The sequence below is a fragment of the Ammospiza nelsoni genome, chromosome 1 (genome assembly GCF_027579445.1).
Source record: "Ammospiza nelsoni isolate bAmmNel1 chromosome 1, bAmmNel1.pri, whole genome shotgun sequence".
In the NCBI taxonomy this organism is placed as follows: Eukaryota; Metazoa; Chordata; class Aves; order Passeriformes; family Passerellidae; genus Ammospiza; species Ammospiza nelsoni.
In genome coordinates, this window is record NC_080633.1 from 37143424 (window position 1) to 37151418 (window position 7995).

The following is a 7995-nucleotide window of genomic DNA, read 5'->3' on the forward strand; positions in this document are numbered from 1 at the left end:
GCAAAAGTGTGACTAGAGAAGCAGTACTATTACAATAAATGCTCCATTCCTCCCCAGAATTGTGTCAAATTAAGTTGTTTTCATTGAAGTCATGAACATTCTGAATTGGAGATCTTAATCTATAATCTTAAAAAGAAAGCTGGCAAGCAAGAGCTTGTATGTAAAAGTAAATATCATTCTTTTTATGCACTGGTTACTATACAGATAACATGTCTCACAAAGACTGTAATTAAATGTCTAGTGCAGAAGTAACACTAAAAAGCATACAGTATTATTACATTACAATGAATCCTTAGAAGCTAAAACTGTCATTTTTAAGTTTTAAGATGCCTTTAATTATTCTTGAGACTTCTTACCTTTATCAAGAAAGCCCACCTATGATGAAAAGCACTAATGATTTAAAATCTTTCTAATACTGCTCTCCACAAAAATATTAATTTAATCTTTGATTATAAGCATTTTAAAACTCAATCTGGAATTCCTCCCAACTTCATTTTTTGCCTTTGGTCCTTCTGAGACCCTGCGTGCATGCACGCTCTCTCTCACTGTCTTTTCCCTCCTCTCTTTTCTGTCTTTTATTTAATGTAAAAGAAGTAGGAATATAGGGTGTGTATGATGTTAGAACTTTCCTCCTTTTCATTGAAAATGTTTTTAATTACCTGGCTATTATGACCAGACACATATTCTAAGTGCAGTTACTGAAAAGGAAACACCTTTCTCATACCTTTGCATGTGGATTTGAGTTCAGAACAGCAATTCTTGGCACTTCTGCTAAAAATGTTTTCCACTCTAGGACTAATTTACAAATATAAAGAATTACTTAATCCTTCACTGTTCTATGAAACACATTTACTACTAATTTTATAGCTGGGTAAATAAATCAGGAGCATATTAAGGCTGCATTTATAAAAGGATAGTGTGCTGCAGCTTCCTTTTCCTTCACATGAAGTTATGTGCTGAGCATTTTCAAAATTCAGTATTACAGCATCGAAGATGACAAAAATGGCATGGACAGTTATTAACCCAAAATTACACTTTTTTTTTTTCAGAGCTAAAACCAGAACCAGGAGTCAAGACACCAGAAGAGATGATGAGACAGTCCTCCAAGCACAGGTGGTCTGAGTGTATCACCACTTCGTCTAGCAAGCAGCAAGTGCAACGACCCACAAATGATTGCTGCTGGCCAAATAAATCCTGTCAGAGCAGGATCCAGGGAAGACAAGATGCACTTGAGGTTTAAAGCACCTCCCTCATCTCCTCAGGTCATATCATGTCATAATGCGCCACGGGAAAGAGATAGAGCAGATAGTCCCTGGAAGTTATGTAAGGCCAGCGCAGCTGACAGACGTGGCCCATCCTGATGTTCTGCACCCAGGTGCAGCTGGGGTGACCGAGGCCCATGTGCAAGCCAGCAGGCTCCTCTGCCTCTCTCACCCGCAGCTCACAGCAGCAAAGCACGAGGTAGCGAGAGCTGACTTCTGTCAGCATACAGCTGTGCAGAGGTGTCACCAGCAGTGCCGTACAGCAGCTCAGAGACAGCAGCTAGCCTGCACTCCGGTGGAAACAAGTCTTACGCTCCCAGTCCCAGCAAATGCACAGTGTTTCACAGGGGAATCAAACTCCAAAGAGATTGCTGTGCGTTGGTGTTCTAAATAAATAGCTGAAAGGTGGACCTTGCCACAAATACCGAGTGTTAGTGTGTCCCTCAGCCCATCTGAACACCTAACACTGATCCTCTACAGGAATGGTGGAAACCGAGCTCTGCAGTGACACACCAGTGTGCATGGGAGCAAAGTCAGGCTCAGCAAGTTTAAAAGGAAATATTTAGAATTCAGACAGTGCCTGAGGTATGTTACTACACTCTACTACTGTACTCTACTATTACTATGCCATTCCTAGTACACAGCACCAGATAAAACAGATTAGGAGTAGATTACAACTAGTACGGGGCACAAGAACCAGATCAGAACACATGTACAAGATCAGTGCTGGCAAGTCTCCTTAAAATTAATCTCTACTAAGACAAAGGTACTGAGAGCAATGCTGTGCAGAAACCATGAGAAAGCTGACATTTGCAAAGCAATAGAATGGATACCCATTATGTAATGAAGTGTTGGTGATAACTGTGGTAAACTTAGATGCCACAGGATGGCAAATATTCAAAACCACCAGCATTTTTGAAGGGAACATCATAGTGTATCCTCTTGGAAGTAACAGTTACAAGTTGTGGTCAGGGCTGTTGAGAGTTCATGATACCAGAGCCAAGGGAACTGACCAACAAGCCAACTTAGTGTTAAGTATAATACTTTGAGAATCTGAGGGAGGAATTAACCTCTCAGGTAAAAGTTATTAATGGAGTCCTTCAACAGAGAATTTAGAGAAGCTTTTTACAAACTGTGAGTTATTCTGACTGCAGTTATCTTCAGTTCAAATGCCGGCTACTTGGACTCATCACTCCCAGATTAAAGGCAACATCAACAGTGCTTTCTGAGACTGACTTTACAAAGTTACAAATCTCCGTATAGCAGGCAGTAAGAACTGTAAGTTACTCTTTAACCGTCAAACTGTTTTACTTCTTTCTTTTTTTTCTTTTTTTTTCTTTTTTCTTTTTTTTTAGAATCAGTAGCAACTTTGTGACAACTAAAGTTTAAAAAATGCACTTGATTGCATAGTGACAGATTTGCAGAACATTTTTCATCACACACACATATGTGCTTTCAGTTATTAATAAAATGCTTCTGCCCTTAATCTGCCATTGCCTGAATATACAATTACAGTGTCTTGGATAGACAAATACTGTTAAGGAATTCTGTTTTCCCTGTTTGAGATGCAATTCAATTACATCAAGTAAAACTGAATACTATGTCTTTAAAACTGGCTTCAGCTTGCCACAGAAAGGAATACTGAATCACTTTTCTATTAAGTTCCTCTTAGAGTGGAATGATAACAAAACTTTCTTCTCTTCCTCACCCCCACCTTCCTTTTTTTGCTTGTTTTAAACAAGGAAGAGCCAGCTGCCCTGGGTAACACCACAGGTAGATATTAAAATGGAGACAGCCATTATTTAGTGGCGACAGGAATATAAATACAGGCACTAACCTATAAACTGGTGTTTACTTCAGGAAAGTAAGTCATATTTTTTCCTCTGATTGCTGTGCTGTCAGTTTAATGCAGCGTAAATAAACAGTAGGTGCATGATAGCTTTAAGTAGAAAGTATTCATTCCACAAGAGCAGCAGGTTACTGAAGCCTGATGCCTATAACGGCAAAAACAGAACTTCCATTTTACCTGGCTAAGAGACTTGTGGCTTTTCTATTAAATTAATTTGTCAGAATTCTATGAAAAATATTATGCACTCAAAGAACTTTACAAAAAACATTCATTTTTGCAGCCCTCAACTTGAACCATTTGAAAAAACAAAAGCCAATCACTCCTCTGTAATTTCATCATCCCATCGCTCTAAATGAAAGCTTTATATAATCAACCTAATATAACAGAAAATAAAATGATATATAGAATTGCCTATACTTTGAGTTATTTTGTTCTTATAAATATATTCCCTGACTGAAAGTAAAAAAATTCCCCTTTGGAAAAAGCAATGATGTCTGAGAAGATTGTATATACACTCTACATCTATTAACATAAATTATAAGAAAGTAAAATGTTCCAGATGTGTTTAAACTGTTGTAGAAGGAAAGTTTGTGGCTTCACTGGATATATATGAAATATATCTAGAGAGAGCAATGGCAGTTATATACAAGAAGGCAATAAAATGCTTCACTAGAGTCTATGTTAAAATACCATAGTTCCTAGAAATATGCCTAAAACATTTCAGAAGTCATATTTCCTCCAGTTTTAATTCAGAAATCTACTTTAATGTATTTTTCTATATATTATGACCTATTTTATTAATAAAGTAATCTTCTTAATTTTTTTTCAAATACAGCTGGAAACCTAAGGAATTACTTCAAATTCCTCTGACAATACTTAGACTAAAAAAAATTAGATGACATTAAACAGGTAACAGTACTTTGAAAAATCAAGTAGTTGATACATTTAAAAGGTTCGGTGGGGTTTTTTGTTGGTCTTTTTTTTAAGTAGAACACCAGACTTCAACTGATTATCATCTAAATGGCAGTTGCACACATGTAAAGCCCTCTCTATCCCAAACCTGTAACGTGGGAGAAGCATTTTCTGTAGAGAAACCTCTCTGAAGAGGTTTTAGTGCTGCTGGGGTGGATGTGCCCACGTCCCCAGCCGGGCTGAGCGTGGTGGTTGGTGCCTGTGGGATGCTGGCAGGGCTGCAGCGGGGCTGGCGCTGCCTTGGGAAGCACGGCCACAGAGGGCAGGTGCGCTGACCCGCTGGGCCTGCGCTGCAAACCTAAGGGGTGCCCTGCTCCTGGGCGAGCTGGGGCTGGCGTGGCAGCCTCTCTCTGCTCTGACACTGCCAAAGCACCGTGTCCCACCAGTGACTTACAGATCGACTCTGCTTCACACTGCTTTCTCGGGAGCTCAGCAGCAGGTTAGGATTCACACGAGTCGCTAAAATAGCATGAGAGGGGAAACTGCGAGAGTTACTTTGCTATTTAAAGTATCAAGAACAAAGAATATAAAAAGGAAATGGCCAGTTTTTCAAAATTCATGCACAAAAAGCATTTCATTTAAATATTTTTTGTTCCAGTAAACTATTTTGCATACAAAGCACTTATTTATTACATATTTGAACTTGTGGGAAAAAGGGAAGGAATGCACTGATTCCTGAAATAACTCTACAGCCTTTTTGGAGGCTTTGCTCTTCTGTGCTCTTTTCTTCTCTCAACAGTTTTATTGCAGGGACAGAGGAATTCCTTGGAGTCAGTTGTTTCTTTTCCACTAGCTGTTCTGAAGAGTGGGCATACATAGCATACTAGCCAAGGATTTTAATTTCTCTTCTATTGCCTTGTTTGTGCACTATCTGTTCCGACGCATGCTTATATGTGAACACATTGCATTTTCTGCCTGCTCATTTTTTTACCTACTCTACGTTATTTCACATTTCCTCACAAAACTATTGCTTCAACTCGAAAAGCAAGGTAATACCAATAACAATCTCAAACGGAAAGTGAATTAGAAAATGAGTGTGTGTAGGTATAACCATATTTAAAAGCATACAGGAGTACAGGACTGGAAAGAGCATTCTCAAATTCTACAAATCGTGCTGAAGAGTAATTAGAAGATAGAAATTGCAGAGAACATGCTATATTCATGTCTATACACTCTACGCTTACAGTTTCAAGTTGTTTTTGAATAGTGCGCCTGATTTGACACATTTCTATCTGGTGATTGTGTTAAATGCTTGAACAGATAGTGAAATATCCAAGCATTCCTTGTGTTAACTACAGCTGAAATTTTACACTTATTGTAACCTTTCCTAACAATGTGAGAAAAACAGAGTAAATATATTAAATTTGTTTCACAACAGATGCTTAGGTTGTTAATATTTAAGATGCCTATTCATGCTATTCCTGTCTGCACATTTGTCAAAAATGTAAGCTTGAATGCTAATGTTTGCCAGCAGACTACAGCAGACAAATATATGAATGCACTGTACCAAAATAATATAAAGTAGAAATAAGGGGCCGCTGCTAACTCCCACCCAAGTAGCACGGACCAGAATGAAAGAGCACCTCCTGATCACACGCCCTGGAGTCTCTGCATCTGAATTTGTGAATTATTTTCGCAGAAGCACTGCGCTCATTTGCACGGACTAAAACCAGCGAAGAGCTTTCCTCAGTTTAAACTTATTTCAGCTTAGGAGCTGGTGCAAAGTGTTTCAGAAAACTTAGAGTGTAGCGAAGTTTCTTCCGCAGTCAGAAAAAGCTGGAGACTGGCAGAGGGAAACTCCGGGTCGGGCAGGTGCCTGTCAGGAGCGCTCCCCCCGGCAGCCGGCGGACACGGCGACAAAGGGGCGAGGATTTAGCAAAACCTCGGGTGGCGGGTTCGGAGACGGAGCGGAAAAAGCAAAAGTAAATCCTGGAGCACAGAGACGAGCCCCTGGCACTGCTCCCCGTGACAGCGGCAGCGCCGGGTCGCGCCGCGGGCGGGCGGGGGGGCCGTGCCACCCACCGCCACGGGCGCGCCCCCGGCTGGGGCAGCCGCCGCCGCTCGGCCGCCCGCGCAAGCCCCGCGCCCCCCATCCCCCTGCCCGCGACCCCCGGCCCCGCCGCTTCGCCCCGCGCCGTCGGGGGCGCCGCCGCCCCGCGCCCGCCGCTGCCGGGAGGCGCGCGGCGCCGGGTAAGAACTTTGCCAAACTTTGGGGTTTTTTCCCTCTGCCCCCACCCCCACCTCCCCCCGCTCCCCCCGTGCCGGCGGCGGGCGAGGCGGCGGCGGGCGAGGGAGCGGAGCGGAGCGGAGCGGGGCCGGCGACCGGCAGCGGCGCGGCGGCAGGTGTGAGCCCGTGCCGGCCGGGAGGCTCCGGCAGCGGCAGCGCCGAGCGCAGCCACCCGCCCCGCGCCTCCCTCCCGCCCGCCCTCCCGGGCCGGCACGGCCGGGTAAATCGCCGCGGCGGGTGCCCCCGGCACGGCTCTGTCCCCCCCCGTCCCCCACGTCCCCGAGGAGAGACGCCGAAGGAGCGGGACCGACTCACTCATGGGAGCGCGGCGGGCGAGGCCGGCGACACCTCCGGCTTCCGAGGCGCCGGCGAAGTTAATTGCACTGAAGTTCAAGTTGTCTTTTCACCCATCAGGAGTGGGCGTTTAAAGGAAGGAGAGCGAGGAGGAGGAGGGGGAGGGGGGAGAGTCTCTCTCTCTCGCTCGCTCTCGCACACACACACACACAGACACACACACAGACACACACAGAGGCACACGCATGCACGCACGCACACACACACACGCACACGCACCCGCCCGCTCGGCTCCGCTCCCGAGCTGCCTCAGCAAGGAGGAGCCCGGACGGAAAACACCAGGGCAGCAAGGTACCGGCGTGGGGCAGCCCTGCCTCTGCCTGCGTGTGTCTGTGCGGGTGTGCCTGCGTGTGTGTGTGTATTTGTGAGTGTGTGTGTGTGTGTGTGTGTGTGCCCGCGTTCCCCCCGCCCGCTGCCTCCTCGCACGGCCCCTCCAGGCGGGGAGGTGCGCGCTGCCCCCGGGGAGGGGGCGGCGGTGCCGTCGGGGCAGCGCGGCCGCTGAGGCCGGTCCGACCGGGGCCGGGGTCTCCGAGCCCTCGCCGCCCGCTCTGCTCCGCGCCCGCTGCCTCCTGCCTGCGCGGCGGCGGTGGGAGGGGGGTAGAAGCGAGCGGCGGCTGGAGCGCAGCGGTGGCGTGTGTCTGTGTGTGTGTGTGCGCGGCGGCTCCTTTCCTCCGGCGGCTCCCGGCCCCGCGGGGCGGTGGAGCTGACTTGGTGGAAGTGCCGGGGCATGGTGGTGTGCGTGTGTCCATGCCTGCCGTGCCCCCCTTCCCCCAGACCCTCGGGTCGAAACCCTCCACCGTCCCCGCATTGCCTTCCCCGGCACCGCGCCCCCGCCCCCCTCTTCCCCCTTCTCTCCATCCTTCCCCCGCTCCTTTATTTCCACAGCTGTCCCCGCTCCCTCTGGCCGCCCCGCGCCGCTGCTCCCAGAGCGCCGGCGGCAGCCCCTTTCGGGCAGGCAGCGCTCCGCGGCCACCCGCGATTTGGGGTGGCCGAGGGAGAGCGGCTCCGCTACCGCGCTGGGTCTCCGCGGGCTGGGGATGCCCGGGCGCGGACAGCATCCCCCGGAGGCCTCTGGCTGCCGGCAGCTCCGCTGCCCCGTCGGGCCCGGATCGCTGTGGTCCTCCTGCCCGGTGTTTCACCTGGCACCACGTGCTCCTCCGTAACGCTGTTTGAGAATTGCCTTTATTCATGAAACTTCTCCTAGGGGAAGTACTTTTCTCTCTTTTTTCTGTTTTTAAGACCTTCTTTCCCCTCTTCGCTGATGCAGGATTTGGAAGTGGAGTTCCTGGAGAATGACCCTGGCAATGAACGCAGGTTTCCCTGAAAGCTGA

General features: G+C 47.5%; 1 protein-coding gene across 1 annotated transcript in view; it reads right to left on the reverse strand.

Moving 5' to 3' along the window:
• SATB1 (SATB homeobox 1) overlaps window positions 1-6673 on the reverse strand; it is a 91718-nt gene extending 85045 nt beyond the window's left edge. The window contains exon 1 of the mRNA XM_059482591.1: window positions 6626-6673. The gene's annotated coding sequence lies outside the window, so the exon portion shown is untranslated. The remainder of the gene's footprint in view (window positions 1-6625) is intronic.
• Between the last annotated feature and the right edge of the window lie 1322 nt (window positions 6674-7995).